The sequence below is a fragment of the Protomyctophum bolini genome, assembly GCF_963924005.1.
Source record: "Protomyctophum bolini genome assembly, chromosome: 6".
Lineage (NCBI taxonomy): Eukaryota > Metazoa > Chordata > Actinopteri > Myctophiformes > Myctophidae > Protomyctophum > Protomyctophum bolini.
The window spans coordinates 4,357,016-4,373,825 of NC_137867.1; the positions used below are offsets into that span (position 1 = coordinate 4,357,016).

Sequence of the window (16,810 nt, forward strand, 5' to 3'; positions counted from 1 at the left end):
GGGACAATTAATATGCATTGTGGGATGGTCCTTGATGGGTTTTGGGGTGGGGGCCTAGGTTAGGGTTTAGGGACAATTAATATGCATTGGGGGTGGTCGTTGATGGGTTTTGGGGTGGGGGTCTAGCTTAGGGTTTAGGGACAATTAATATGCATTGGGGGGTGGTCTTTGATGGGTTTTGGGGTGGGGGTCTAGGTTAGGGTTTAGGGACAATTAATATGCATTGGGGGGTGGTCCTTGATGTGTTTTGGGGTGGGGGTCTAGTTAGGGTTTAGGGACAATTAATAAGGATTGGGTCAGGGGGCATTCGGGGGACATTGGGTGCTCAAATCCAGCCGTTACGCCCCCCTCAACAGTGTGTTGTAAAATGGGAAGTGCACCCCTAACTTTCCCTAACCAAAAAGGTTTAAAAAAATCACATCTCTGGCTAGAAATGAGATAAAGACCCCTCTGTATTTTTAGGGGATAGACAGGGGTGGGAACTTAATATCTCACCTGTCAATGATTTTTTATAACATGATTAAACATGTGAAAATAAATGAATAGGGCAATACCCAAATTCGTATCAACCTAACCCAATAACCCACCAACCCCTAGACCCAATAACTTATCAAAACAACACCCAATAAGGGTTCAATACCCAAAAAGCCCCATTTTGGTCCCTATTTAGGGTTAGGGTTAGAGGGTTAGGGTTAGGGTTAGGGTTAGGGTTAGGGTTAGGGGTTAGGGTTAGGGTTAGGGTTAGGGTTAGGTAATGGGGGTTCGTAAGATAACCGGTTATCTTACCGATAAGACCCATTAGCCTCTGAACGTCCAGGACACAAGTATGAGATATCGAAAATTCCGTAATGGCGACCCGCTTCGGAATGTGTTGTCCTCATTGATTTCTGAGCTTCCTAGCGGCAACAGCGCCACCATTTGTCTGCCATTGAAATTGCACAAAAAAATTCCACTAAAAAATAACTTTTGCCTACGTACCAAGTAGGCCACTGCGAATCTTTTTCCCTCTTGAGAGTTTTGTCTAAAATGTCCAGAAGGGGGCGCAAAGCGAACCCGGAAGTGTTTTGACACTTGTGTTTTTTTCTTTTTAGGGTTAGGCTTAGTGTATACAAGTCTGCGGGTTAGGTTTAGGGTGAGGGTTTGAGATAGGTAGTAGTTGTAGTACTAAGACTGGTTAGGGTTAGTGTATACAAGTCTGCGGGTTAGGTTCAGGGTGAGGGTTTGAGATAGGTTGTAGTTGTAGTACTAAGACAAGTCGAAGTCCACATCAAGAAGGTTTTTTTTTTTTTTTTTTTTTTTTTTCTTTTTTTTGCATGTTTCAAGTGATTTGGGATCGACTGGTAATAGTCCCCAGTGCACTTATTTTGGTGTCCCCAAGCTCTGGGACTTAGTAAAATTTACCCCAGACCTTAGGAGTGTCGTAGAGCGACAGGACCATTTCCATTAAATCCGGCATGAAAAAGTGATTCAGAAAATGTGTTGTTTGAAAAAAGAAAATAATAATTGAGCTCTAGGGGCTGAAAAAACGTGTCTCTTTTGATTTGGCGGAGAGTTAGCAGTGTCGGAGAGCTACGAAACCACTTCCATCGGATTCGGGACGCTTCAAACATTTAGAAACAGTCTTGTTTGTGAAGACAGCAATTTTTTTGAATATCTTATTGAATTTTAAAGCTGGAAGGCCGCAAATTAAAGCCTTAAATGTCAACGCTTGACCTTTGGGTCTTCCGAGTGTCTTTGAGCGTCGGGAGTTGGCTCCCTAGACTCACTTCGTGTCTCTACGATGTCGGGAAGTGGGTGTAATAGCCACTTAGCCGCCAGAAATCTTCTGTAAAAAACCGAGACCATTTTCCGACTCAGAACGACGAGGCGAACGCGCTGATATGTGTTTCCCAGCACACGGACTTACGGTTCTCTTAATTGGCTAGGGTTAGGGTTAGTTTTCAACGCGCGATAGCTCTTGAACGATACGTCCGTCAGACAAGTAATTGACGTTGGCGTTTCCAGCTTTCCGAGGCCTACGATCTGATATGTCCGCCATTGTCGTGCGACCCCCGTAGCCCCTAACCCTAACCCTAGATAACCCTAGTTTTACCTGATCGAAAGGCTTATAGGGTTACCGATGCTAAGAATGTGTTTTTGGTTGAAATGCTAAATTTAAAATTGAGTACCAGAAGCGAGCCACATATCATCGCGTTCGTCTTATCGATAGCTACGCGTGGACGCGACTAACTTTTATTTCTGACCTTTGTGGGAGGAGCTATCGCACTTTAAAGGCTAACCCTAGGGTTAGGAACCGTGCGACCGTGTGCGGAGAGACACATATCCAAATGTCCGTCTCGACAAGCTATGTAACATACTAAAAGATGGGACCGTGTCGACCTTTGTGGGAGGAGCTATCGCACTTTAAAGGCTAACCCTAGGGTTAGGAACCGTGCGACCGTGTGCGGAGAGACACATATCCAAATGTCCGTCTCGACAAGCTATATAACATACTAAAAGATGGGACCGTGTCGACCTTTGTGGGAGGAGCTATCGCACTTTAAAGCTAACCCTAGGGTTAGGGTTAGGTAATGGGGGTTCGTGAGATTACCGGTAATCTTACCGATAAGACTCAGGAGCCTCTGAGAGTCCAAAACACAAGTATGAGACATCAAAAATTCCGTAATGGCGACCCGATTCGGAATCTGTTGTCCTCATTGATTTCTGAGCTTCCTAGGGTTAGGGTTAGGGTTAGGGTTAGGGTTAGAGTTAGGGTTAGGGTTAGAGTTAGGTTAGGGTTAGGGTTAGGGTTAGGTTAGGGTTAGGGTTAGGGTTAGAGTTAGGTTAGGGTTAGAGTTAGGTTAGGGTTAGGGTTAGGGTTAGAGTTAGGGTTAGAGTTAGAGTACTAGTAGGCATAAACACTTGTGTGCGGTCCAAAACACAGCCCAGCGCTTCCTACTCCACTGACAACCAATCACAGTGCTCGAATTCCCGAATAATCCTAGGGAAAGCAATCTCGCGCCCTGCCCGGTCCAGACCATAAAAATAACGGAGGTAAGTTTTACTTAATTGTCTTTCAGTGACAGTGTTAACTTTCAACTTCGTGAAATAGTTAATATCCGTATATAAATACTCGTAGGCCTATACTTTAAGCCCATGGCTATGTGATTCTTTCATTGCAGAAAGGACACGAGGGGACGGTGGTCCTGTGGCGGGAGGCGATACTGTCACCATGCCTCGAAATGGGCAACATGGTCCGGTTGACGGCCATGAGGATGAAGGCCTCTGCCGCTGGAACGTCGTTCCAGACAACCAATTTCACCAACATTGAGGTAATAGGCTACTATATTGTCATTTAGAATAATAATGTTTGTAACAGTATGATGTTAGTGTTATTATATTGTCTAGATTTGAACATAATAATAGCCTATCTATCGTATGTACACTACAGGCTGTGAAAACATTAACATTTCAACCCAAACACAGCTAACCAAACCAATATATATATATTGCATTTCCCCCGCTCGATAATCCCTCGATCTATCATTGCAGCTCCAACATTGGGATAGACACAGTGAAAGGTCCTATATGCATAGGATATAATGACTGAAAACAAATTTGTTTGATTTCTACAGAATGCGGTGGAGTGCAGGGAAGGGGTAGTCCTCGGAGTGATGGAGATCGACGAGGGGATGGAGCTGCTCCTAGACGACAACAGTGTCGTCAACATTTCCCTGGCCAAATTTCGAGACATTTTCCCCCCTGAAGTTGAATTCCCCCGAAGGGCTACGTTCAAGTTTGACCAAGGGAACGTCGACATCGCCCTGGTCGAGGAGGAGGAAGAGGACCAGGAGCAGCTTCCTTGTTTTCAAATTTTTTTTTTTTTTTTGGCCAGGGAAATGTTGACGACGCTGTTGTCGTCTAGGAGCATTAAGACAGTGTTTTCCTTGTAGGCCTATTTTGGGGCACCGTAGGCCTACCCTCTCCCCCGCACGGGGTCATAGGCTACGTGCAAAAGATTTGCTTTTTATTGTTTTATTATTATTATTTTATTATTATTGTATGTTCATTCATTATTTCTTGTTCACGAATAAATTTAATACTACTTAAATAATACTTGCTTTCTTTATCCCAACCAAGACTCACACATTGTTTCAGGGGGGAAAGACCAACTCTTTCACTGTTTTAATAACATAATACAGACAATGAATGTCATTGCTTGATTTATTGAATATGCCTACTTTATTATAACTTCATTACCAGTTGGCCGAAAAAAGTACACTAAATAGAGTTCAATACAAGGTCTGCTAAGAGGATTTAAAACCCACGAAAGGGCTATGGCTTAATTGGTTATATATTGGAGTCCTTCCTATTCAGTTCATGGGACATTGAATGACAAATATATACAAATATACAGTACTATGCAAAAAAAAGTCATATAAACGGTTAGAAAGTTGATGCTCAATGTAAACCTTTATTATTTAGATTTAGATTTCTGCTATTCTGTATTTCAGGTTAAAATAGTTGTAATAGTTTGATATATGCATCAATGAAAATAGGTAACCTTCCTATAGAATTATTTTAACCTTGAACCGGAAGTGAATTGTGATACTGATTTGCCATAGCTATGCACAACAACTAATATTGGACAGTTGGACCTCTAAGAGTTGGACACCCGTGGTAATGGGTCAACTGCATGTGGGTGTTGGATGAAATCCTTGACAAGCTTATGGTAAGAATAATCAATAGATGTGTGACATTATGGGTAAATACAATGATTTAACGTGGTCCGTAGCTCTCGTCAAATGTTGATTTATGTAGTTGTGTTAGACTAAAGTCACACTAGCGCTAATGCTAATGCTGGCTAGCTAACGCCAGGTTAACGTTTCAACTATAAATACGATACAATCTATGTCAATTGGTAAAATCTAAATGCACGTGTTTATGTGATAAAGTAGCTTATTGGATCATGAATCATTACCACGGATCCTTAGTTATAATCTGATGTTTTGTTACGTTTCTCATCCGCATCTCATTCAGTAAGCTATATTAGCTGTGGTTGGTTTATCTGTCATGGTGGAACTTGAATGACAAAGTCTGCATAAACGTTCATAGTTCAAATATAAAGTGCTCACGTTTGCTAATACCTGCCCGAGCACAATTGAAACATTCGTGACCATATGGTGAGCTATGAATCTATAATATTGGTAGTATTATTAGCATTAATTTATCATACAGTTATGTTGTAGCCATCACAGTAAACGATACATTACATGAACATCATGATCATTATGTTCTCCGATATACACTTGCTAATAGACATACTAGTGACTAGTGTATAATGCCAAACACTAGTGTAAATATAACTGAGTTTAGAAATGTATTTGTGTGGGTATAATGTACACAGTTTTGCTATACTTACACATCACATACAAATATAGACTAAGTATAGAACATCTATTCTAATTAACACATGTGCACAATGCTTGATTATCTTCCATTAAATTAATTTCTAGGTGTGCACATTATGAAATGATGACCGATATCCCATCTGATTATATATCTGCAGATACAGATTCTGACCGATTCCGATATTATACAGAAGACCACAATGGAAACAAGCCTATGGGTGGCCAAAAGGCTGTTAATAAAGTATCAATCAATCAATAGATAATGTTTACCTCTCACAAAGAAAAAACTCTTAATTTCTGAATTCAACATGCCTCACGTTGAAAATGAAAACATGAAGCGAGTGATCATCAGCGACTTTATCGTAATCTTAGTGAGGTAAGCAAGCAAAAATATGTCTGGAATGGGGGTGGGGGGTGCTTACAGAGTAAAAGCGGCCATATCTTCCCGGCACCCCTAGCTTCTATTTTGAAAGAAATCCCAGTGCCGATTGTGTTAATGTGGAAACTACGTATGTTGACATGCGCACATACATGGAGCAAATTTCCACTAAATTTCTCTTGTGTTTCCATCACACCAAGGATCCAGGGCCTGAGATGGAAGCAGTGATCCTCAGCCAGGAGAGCCCCGTCTCCTCATGCCCCAATACAGCAGCCTGAGAAGCTGTCGTCTCGACGCAGACCAAAATGTTCAAAAATAGCAGATGTACACGCTTGCAGCGTGGCACAGAGTAACGCGCTGTGAGCTTGTATATCTGCTTTTTCTCAATAGCCAACGCCAGCTTTATTTTCAATGCCATCCTAATATCTTGTCCTCACAACACATGTAGAGTAAATACAAATGTGTGTGTCTCTGTCTGCCACAGCTGCGTTCAGAGATGGAGAAGAGGCAGGCGGTGAGCAAGGCAGTGACAGGAGCCCAGGCTGAGATGGAGAGAAATGTAAACGGGTGAAGGAGAAGTGTAAAAGAGGAGCTGTTGCAAGAGCTGAAGAAGAGTTTACATTCCATGAAGATGGTGAAAAAATACCTCATCTTCAAGCTGAAATTGTGTCACATCTTTTGATCTTTACAGGGTTTCTGTCCGACATGTATACATACTCACAGGGTCATCTCTTTCACTGGTGTACAAACATGATATTTGTGATTAGGGTTCAGATGAGTAAGCCTAGAGAACATGTATTTTATATAGGATATTCAAATCTAGGCAATATAATTACACAAAGTTAAAAACATTATTGTATTGACAGTCACAATAGAATTACCTTGATGGTTTGTTCAATAATTTGTGTTATGTAGGGTTTTTCCCACTTGCTCATCTGCCATGGTGACAGGATAACTTTGTGCCACAGCATAATGCGCCCCCTTAAAAGTATAAACTAAGGGCTGATCTTTACAGGGTTTCTGTCCGACATGTATACATACTCACAGGGTCATCTCTTTCACTGGTGTACAAACATGATATTTGTGATTAGGGTTCAGATGAGTAAGCCTAGAGAACATGTATTTTATATAGGATATTCAAATCTAGGCAATATAATTACACAAAAACATTATTGTATTGACAGTCCTTGATGGTTGTATAATTTGTGTTCTGTAGGGTTTTTCCCACTTGCTCATCTGCCATGGTGACAGGATAACTTTGTGCCACAGCATAATGCGCCCCCTTAAAAGTATAAACTAAGGGCTGATTCATACTCCTATTTTACTGCTGTTTCAGAGCTGTAGTGCCGAAATGATTTCGGCTCGTCAGAAATGTTCATTAGCACAGAAGAGCTGACTTTAGGACGGTACCCGAACCTCAAATGACGTCACATTGTAGGCTCTACAGCGCCGAACGGACTTTTATTCGGCTCTAAAATAGGAGTATGAATCGGCCCTAATCATGTACCCAACAAAGATCGTAAAGGGACAGTTTAACTATATATTCTCAGTATACTAACTATTTCACAGAGTTGAAAGTGAACATTGAAAGACAAGTACTAATTATAAAACTGATCTGTTATTTTTTCCACTACATGTTTGCACACAGATTCCATGTAGGCCTATGTGACAGAAATGAGAATGTGTTGTATGTTTATTTTATTCATACTGCATATTTGTATGGTTTATATTGGAGCAGGTGTTAGCCAGCTATCCACTGTGGTTGTCTCACTCACTTTGATAGTGACCAACTTTTGTGTGTATATTTTTTATCAATATGTATGTGGTAGTGCCCCTAGACTGAATGTATCACCTGAGCCATTTCGCTGGATCAAAGACATTGAAGGCTATTCAAATAAGTAAAAAATGGTGTTGCAGTGAAACCCTGATAAGAGGGACTAGAAATATTTGTATGTTCAGCATGCTGTGCAGATTTGTCACTTGAAAACAAAATTATGATCTTAAATGGAAGCATATCAGGTTTACAAATGTAAAGAAGTGGGTGAAATTAGTTGTCAGCTCCACAAGCTAGAGCGAAATGGCAAATCATCAAATTATGAATCTGCAATTCATTTGATAGACTTCAAATTTGATGTTCAATATCCACTTGGTTAAAACCGTTGTCAAGTACTAGCGCTGCTTGTGGATAAAATGTCCAGCAGGAGGCAGCAATGCATCAATATTCGGAATGCTATGTAATTTGAACTGTTAATCTGAAGTTTATGTACACGTTATAGTCTATCAATGCCTCACGGTTTAACAGGTAATGTACAATCTGTAATAGATAAATGTACTTAAATACAAGAGTGTTACCACTGAATTTATATTCTCAAATCAAATCAATGGTCACGTGTCACTTAATAAGAATATTACTCGGGCTGATCTTAATTGGTAGGCTATTGTTTTTGATGCGTGCATGTGCGAGAAAATTGAAAACAGATTTTCAATAATGGCAGAATGGTGCAGTGAATCTGTACATTTACGTAAGTACTGTAGGCTGCTTAATTTTGAGGTATTTGTACTTCACTTAAGGAGGCTACTCCACTACAGTCTCAGATCCAAATATTGTATTTTTACCCAACAACATTTCTTTGACAGCTTTATTTAGGCTACTATAGTTAGTTTGTAGGATTTAAAAAAATATATATATTTGGTGTAAAGCTTTTGGTACAAACATGTTCGTACTTGTATATTTATATATATATATATATATTACAAAACATTAACCGCTTCAGCAGTAGACTATACATTTTGGTCATTTGAAAATAGACTAGCTTATAGGCCTATGTATATTCGTACGTCTCTTGTTTTGATGAATTGAAAATGGTGGGCCCTCTTGTAAACAAGTAATGCTTAAGGTGTCGTCCACTCACAGCTAACAGTTTTTGTATTGATATTGATTGATTGAAATCTTTATTAACAGTTTGCAGAATTACAGTACATTTCAAGCACAAACTCAATACAAAGACTGTTAACTGTGAGTGGACGACCCAATTAAGCCTCACACTTGTTTACAACAGGGTCCACATTGTTCAATTCATCAAAACATTTAGAGACAAACAAATACACTTCTATGTAGTTAAAGAACAGAACAGGAATTCATCATATAGGAAGCGAAAAGGGAAAAAAATATATATACAGTGAATAGACAGATATGTACTGTAATTCTGCAAACTGTTAATAAATCAATCTGCTATTTAAAATATATTCTATAGTACATATTATTGTACTCGATGCAGAATGTGTAATTATTACACATTCTGCACAAAGAGTACTTTCTTTCTAGTTTGATACAACACTTGTGCTTTTAGTATATTTTGAATTCTGGACTTTTTACTGGAACAGAATGTTTCATTAACTTCATTTTGGATTATTTACAAAACGTGAGTACTTTTCTGTCTTCATAAAACAATTGTAATTATATATATTGAATCCAGATAACGTTCAACTGTCCATTTATTTATTTTATCTTGACAATGTATGAAAGGCACGGCGTTTTGGGCGGATGCCCGTATCTGCGACACCGCGGATTACATCACTTCCTCTTGTGAACTCAAGGTAAATGGTCGCTAATCGCTATGGTCACTTTAAATAGATGGAGTAGTACAATGTAATACCTAAATGGACAAATTGCGTTTAACCCAGTTTATTACTCAGCACCCGGCACCAGTATGTGTCTTTATGTGTTCGTTTATTTACGTTTTAGTCATGCTATCAGGCTATGTTGGCCAGGCTAACTTATGTACTAACAATAAGCTAATGGCTAAGGATAGCGTGCAACGAGGCTCGAGCGGCAACACACGTACTCACGTAGGCAGTTTGTTTAAAAGATAAAGCAAATAAAACTGTTACTGTTATGACGTTCAGTCATTCTAAATCGGGGCGGAACAGTGAAATTGTTGTAATGTCAGACTCACAACTCTATATTGAGCTAGCCAACTAGGCTATCATAGTTTGAGCTATAATTTGCGAAGTAACAATCAAGCTATCGTTAAATCATGCATGTTGCATTTAGAGCGTGCCGGTGCTGTGTGTCCGTTTGAGTTTAATTGTTGTAATGTTTACATTGTTAGTAGTCAGTTCTATGAATTTATTACACCGTTAATCAGTATTATTAACAGTTTGCAAAATTACAGTACATTTCAAGCACAACTCAATATAAAAGTATTAACTGTGGAATATACCATAAAGCATTACACTTGTAATGCTCCACCATGTTCAATTCATCATAATATTTAGAGATATTAGATCTCTTGTATGATGTAAACAATGTTATGGCTAATGGTTTTGAGAACTGAGTATCTTAACCTATTCCTATCTTAACCTATTTTCTCCTCTATCTCCTCCCACTCCCCCACCTCCCTCCCGGCGACCCTCCGTCACTCCTGGTGACTACTCATTTTACAAGTAAGAACATGTGTATTCTTATAAACTGAAACAATCATTAATTTAATGAACAAAAACATGACACCATGAAGGTAATTAACAATTTTACTTTGCCGATATACATTATTATTACTAAAGTCTTTTATACTCTGGCCATTCAAAAATAGCCGATATACAAGCTTGCATGATGGCAAGTTGTGAGCTTGTTTTTTTTTACTTAATATTGAAAACAAATAACTGATTATTTGCTTAAAGTAATTGTATCAAATTGGGCATTATGTGGCGTAAATGCATATCAAACTGGGGGTTCCTCAAAGCAAAAAATGTTGGAAATCACTGGTCCTGTGTACCACCCGGTGTACAGAACTGCCGTTTGCCAGCTGATGGCACAAAACAATTACGGTGGTATAAGAGTTCTATTTATCCATCATGCAGATAAAATGAATGATTTGTTTCAGATTCTGTCATTTAAGATTTCAGCCTTTATTTTTTATTTTTTATCAGACATATTGGTATAACAAAGTAAGGTGAGCATCTCCCAAAAAACAATTTCACCGTTGAAACTCTGGCAAAACAGAGCCCACATAGAGTGATTTAGCTGTCTGACTTGTATATCATGGTGTGTGAAGCCACAGAGCCATCTAGTGGATGTTTTGCATAACAGACATGGAAATGGTTCAATCCGGTTGAGTTCAGTTTCAGCATTGTTTTCAATGAGAAATAGTGAGTTAAAATGTGGAGTCATTTTAGCATGCGTGTGCTGTGAGACATGGACATGAAGCTGTTGCCCGTCCATGGTGGCTATTACTATTAGTTACTGGGATTTGCTGGAGTCCACTCACTTGACTGCAGCAAGAATGTGATCACATTATTCCTCCCTCCCTGTAGAACGCTGTGCCCCTCTGCTGTCCCTTATTAGTATTGTATGACAAAAATAGCAGATCTTTATTATTACCCTTAATTTTACCCCCCATTGAAGTTGTTTATTAATCATAACCATATGATCCCTTTCTTTGTATCTTAGTATCTTGTCTACCTATTGGTTTTATACCTGTGTATATACTGTATGTAGTGTGTATTGTTTTGTACTCAACCTATTGGTTTTATACCTGTGTTTATATGTTGTTTGTATGTCTGGCCTCGTGGGGAAAGATGGTGGGTGGGTGGGGACGACTGGGAAAGGAGTTGTGGGAGAAAATGTAAAAAAACGAAGAGTCATATTCTCTGTCTGTGAAAATTACATGTCATACTCATGTCAAAAAAAAAAAATAGCAGATCTACAAGCTTGCAACACACTGTGCTTGTAGATAAGCCTTATTCGGCATGCAACACCTCATATGCTGAAATATCAGTTAAATTGTACAGAGCTGTGCTGTTTACCAGCTGATGCCACAAAACAATTACTGAGGTATATTACTGAGAGTTCTATGCATTGATCATGCAGGTAATGAACAGAAAATGTTGCTGAACCTAACCTATGGTTTTTGAAGACCTTCAAATTCTTATTAAACCATTTTGACCTGAGATCAGATTCTATAAATGTCTTCCACATCTTGACAGTTTTCTGAAAAAGCTGTTTCTATGTCAGTGGTTCTTCGGTTTAAAAAAAATAGCAGACCTACCTACAAGCTTGTAGCGCGCCACTCGGTGGCACACTATGAGCTTGTAGATCTGCTATTTTTCAATAGCTAAAGCATAACATAATGCCAACACCAAAAGTTCCCGCCCACAATGGGTTAAAAAAGAAAAGAATGGAAATGAACAAATACAAATTCTGCATGTATAGCAACTACAAACTGATCAATTTCTTCTATCTCCTTCAATCTGCAGATCAAACGACACCACCCTACCTTCTGAGTAAGTATTAAATGTATCAGCTTAATGTTTGCAGATAAATGGCCATGAATGGCCTACCAAACATCACTGGAATCTCGGGGAAAGCTTACCAATATCGCCTCCCTCGAGATTCAGAGCCGGAAGATGCGTCTACCTTTTGTCTATGGTTTTCTGCTTCTGGTGAAGTGTCGGGTGTGGGTGAATAGACCTATATGGGATTTGCATTCTCTTCCACACTTCACACAGGGCGATACATTGACACAGCATTTTACAGTGAAGATTGGGATCCCAGAGATATAGATACATTTGGATCAAATGGGGCTCTGTGGCATAATGCATATCAAACTGGGGGTTCCATGAAGTTAAAAAGGTTGAGAATCACTGAACGCTAAACTGTATTGGACTGTACAATCCTCACGATTTAACCCAGATGTATGCATCGTCAATCACTGAAATTAAATCTACAAGCTCACAATGTGGGATGTGAACGGGTGACGTTCAATTTACCCGGTGGCCTCTACTCACTAAGCTATGGCCAGAATGTGAGCTTGCAGGTCTGATTTTCAGCTCACAACACCTCTAGGTCGTCCCAGACCAGTCATCCTGGTTCTCCATAGATCTGGCCAGCTCATTGGTGCTTTGTGCTCCTGCCTTGTTCTTGAGTATGTCCACATAAGTTAATGTGGGACATCCTTATACTAACTTGCTGGCTGACAGCTCTAATGCCAAATCCCAATGCCCAAAATCTCAGCCACTTGTTCACTCACACTCAACACACTCGCACTCAAACAAACGGCAATGATTTATGTTCGGACACTGACGTTATATGATGTCTACACGATTGTCACCTATTTCAGCAGGTCACCAATTCATTTCACGGTGATGCCGCCATGCTACTGTGAGTGAACAAGTGGCCAAGATTTTGAGCTTGGGTGTCTGTGTCCTGCTAGTCTCATTCTCCTCGCTGCTATTGTCTCGCACACCCTTGGTATTCCATCATACAGATTCTTGTTGGTAACGTGTTTTGACATATGAGGTGTAGATAAATGGTACATTTTGTGTTACCGCAACACCTCATGTCAAAATGTACAGAGCTATGCTATTTACCAGCTGATCACAAATCTACTGAGGTTTACAGGTTTTATTCACATGCATCATGCAGGTAGTACAGGTGCAATACTTTTTTCTCCCAGTGGATTGAATACAAACCATATTTAACCCATTCTGACCTGAGATCAAATTCTACAAAATGTCTGTTTGAAAATGAATTTTCTGAAAAAGCTATGTTTCTGTCAGTCGTTCTTCGATTAAAAAAAAATAGCAGACCTACAAGCTCGTAGCGCGCGCTATGAGCTTGTAGATCTGCTATTTTTAAATAGCTAAAGCATAACATAGTGCTAACACCAAAAGGGGTTCCCGCCCAAAATGGGTTAATGTAAATGTGAAATCAGTGCCTTACTGATTTAATGTGGTTGACGTTTTAGTATTTTAGGATATTAAGTAATAAGGTCTTTTGATTTCAAGGGCCCCAAAAAAAGTATGAAAATATGTGCCAGGAACACATTTTTCTTTTTAAACAGAACTGCATGCTCATTTGCTATTTTCAAATGGCCAAAGTATGTTGAAGTGCTTGCATTGATTTAGATGCTACATTAACTCTTTTTGCTGGGAACCCCCTCAAGGAACCCTGGGGGTTTCCAAAACCCAGACCCCACTTTGAGAACCACTGCTTTAAATGACCAACTGTCAACCTAGCTTTAAGTGGTCATCACTAATACTCATAAGATGACACCATTCCTGCCTACCCACTTTGTCGCAGAGGATAGCAATGTGTTAGTGATGGCCAATTGAACGATAGGTTGAAACTGTGAAGTGTTTAAATTGGAGCGGACTGATTAAATGCAAGCTGTTACAATGTAAGCCATTTAGTTATAGATATGCAGCAGTGTGCATTGAACTTTACTCCTTTACCAGGAAATTATTGTAAATGGTCTATTAACCCATTTAGACCTGAGGACACATCTGTGTCACCCTATAGCTTTTAACCATGACTATAAACTTTACCTGAAAAATGGCAGATCTACATGCTCTGAGTGCTGCGCTACGAGCTTGTAGCTTGTTTTCTTTAACTCAAATCTTTGCTTCTGGGGGGGTCCCTGCTACAACATATTTTCAGATGGTGTCTGTGGCAAAATACAGATAATTCTCGGGGTCCTTCCTTTACATGAAATGGTTTGAGAACCACTGATAAGGTTTTGGAAGACATATTGTAGAATCTGGTGCCAGATCTCAATGGGTTAACAACACAAAATAAAAATATTCTTTGAACAATTAAGTAATTGCTGATTTTCTCCTTTTCATCTGCAGACGTAGCTGGTTGCTGTTGTGCTACACTTGAGTAAGTATTAGTTATCAACACTGATAATGTTTTTACACAATATTTGTATTCAAGTTGAATATAGGTGCAAGAAGTGATGTCACACACACACACAATTTTGACACACAAAGGTGTTATTCCTAGTATGGACTTTCAATGGTTAGGTGACCACCGAACTACAACATGATGTCACTGAGCTGCGGTGAAGAGCCTACCACGGCCACCACCTCAGCCCTACTCTCTGTTTTTACTCGCCACCGCTCCACGCTATTTCAGCTCCAGTGGTCACCTCGCCACCGAAAATCCACACTATGAATAGGCCTTTAACCCATTCTGACCTGAGATCAGATTCATACGAGGTTTCCACTGGACACACACTGGTCTGATTAACCCATTCTGACCTGAGATCAGATTATAAAAAATGTCAGTAGTTTGTTTTTCAAAAATAGCAGACCTACAAGCTTTTTCTACTACTATGCATTTATGTTACTGATATACTAAACGTGACTATGAATATTATTTCTTTCAGGTAAACCTTGTGCAGTGAACCCTGGGTTCCAGTGGATCCTGTTTTTCCTCTTAACCCAACACCCCAAACCCTGCTATCTCTCTGCCTCTGTCTTTTGTCTCTACCCTTTCTCTCTCTCGCTCGGAGAAGTCTCGGAGTTGGGAGCAACTCTTGAGACTTGCTCTGGTCATACCTCATACAAACCTTGATGATATACAAACCTTGATATACAACCCTTGATATACAACCCTGATATACCAATCCTTTATATACCAATCCTTGATGTTGACATTGATATACAAACTGATATACGTTGATATACAAACTGGCCAACTATCCGGATACGAACTCAGCCTCAACTCATCAGCTTGGTGTCTGCACTCTACATACTGAACCAGGACTGGACTGCGTACTGGATACTGGATCAGGATCATCAAAGCACACACATTTCACAATCTGTTTAGAATTAACATTAGTAGTCTGTACTCCTAGCAAGGCCACGCTCCGGTCATTGTTCAGGTTCTTTATAATAAAATATACTAAATAAAAACAAAATATATGGTAGTTTGATAGGCTTGTTTAGAGTTCTGTTTGTGATAATTAACCTATTTGCAGGTCCGACAGGAACACTTTGTACTAATCCAGGGTGAATTCTATTGAACAGTGTTCCATCAACTGAAGTAACTGCTATATTTAAAGAGTGTATACATTACAAATATATCATTTACATAATTCATCAATATACTGTTTAGCCTATATCCACTGAATATTGAATTACTAATCTGACTATTCAGTAGGCCTCCCAGATAGCAAAAGATGTTAATTCAATGTTGAATTATGGTCAACATGGTTGATTTTTGGTTAAGGTTGACGATTGATGGTGGATCAACCATCAACCGATCATCCAATTGATGCCAATTAACCAATGTTGAAAAGATGTCATTGAATCAATGTTGTTTTGTGGTCGAATTTTAATGATTGAAATGCCAACATCGAAGCAATGTTGAATCAACGTATGCCGTTTGTCACCCCAAACCCCCCCTCCGCCCGCCCCCGTCCCCTACTTCCTCTACTCCCCCCACCCCACCAGCGCCCCCCCCGCCCAGCCCCACCCCCCCTCTCTGAACTCTGGGTGAGAGCATTTTATCATTGGGCGAGGGGCATCTCACGTTCTGAATTAAGCACCATATGTTGATGACATTTTTCTTTACATTTTCTTACTTGTCTGTAAATCTTCTTACTTGCGGTTTGTACATAATGTGCAGTCACAAAACATCTACAAGTCACTATACAAGGAGTGGAGCGGTCCAAATGTCCCCCCCTACTTAAACGAGCTCTAGTGGTATGTTCCAACCACACTCCGTTTCCTCCGTTACTGGCTGGCTTTCGTCTGTCCAGTGTCCCCCGGATTCTACTTTGAGCGCTTTTGCAGTAAGTTTGGCGATATTACTTTTATATTAACTGTGTTTAGTCTTTAGTGACACTGACATAACTGCATTGTTTTGTGCATATGCTGCAGCTTGATAGGTGAATATGTGATGTAACATAACGGCCGGGCTACACAAAAAGCGCGAGAAATGCCTGGTGTAGCCGGCCGTAACATTAAGATAAATGAATATCTGTTGGCGTGTCCTTATTAATTTAACTCGGGAGTGTGTACAAGTGGAACCGTGCGGTTCCTGTGTCTGTTCTCAGACCTATAACCAGTACATTATTTAATATTTCGATGTGTTTTGAAACTTTTGAAACGTTTTTATCTTCTTATAACCGGCGTTGCGACAAAACGAACAGACCAATCGCGTGCTTTTGTATTGAATGACGTTGTGTTTTATAGAGAAGTCTCAGTCAGACTGCATTCGTCCTGTTGTTATAGTTAGACGTTTGGTTATGCTGGT

The 16,810-nt window shown here is 39.7% G+C and overlaps 2 long non-coding RNA genes across 2 annotated transcripts; both read left to right on the forward strand.

The window, feature by feature from the left end:
• The first annotated feature begins 4,603 nt into the window (after positions 1 to 4,603).
• On the forward strand, positions 4,604 to 6,767 carry LOC308317157. The gene is made up of 3 exons (XR_013964227.1): positions 4,604 to 4,711; positions 5,970 to 6,128; positions 6,254 to 6,767. It is a non-coding gene; the product is annotated as an uncharacterized lncRNA (long non-coding RNA).
• A 2,611-nt stretch (positions 6,768 to 9,378) lies between these two features.
• LOC308317158 lies at positions 9,379 to 15,073 on the forward strand. The gene is made up of 4 exons (XR_013964228.1): positions 9,379 to 10,215; positions 12,025 to 12,051; positions 14,398 to 14,428; positions 14,937 to 15,073. It is a non-coding gene; the product is annotated as an uncharacterized lncRNA (long non-coding RNA).
• The last annotated feature ends 1,737 nt before the right edge of the window (positions 15,074 to 16,810 follow it).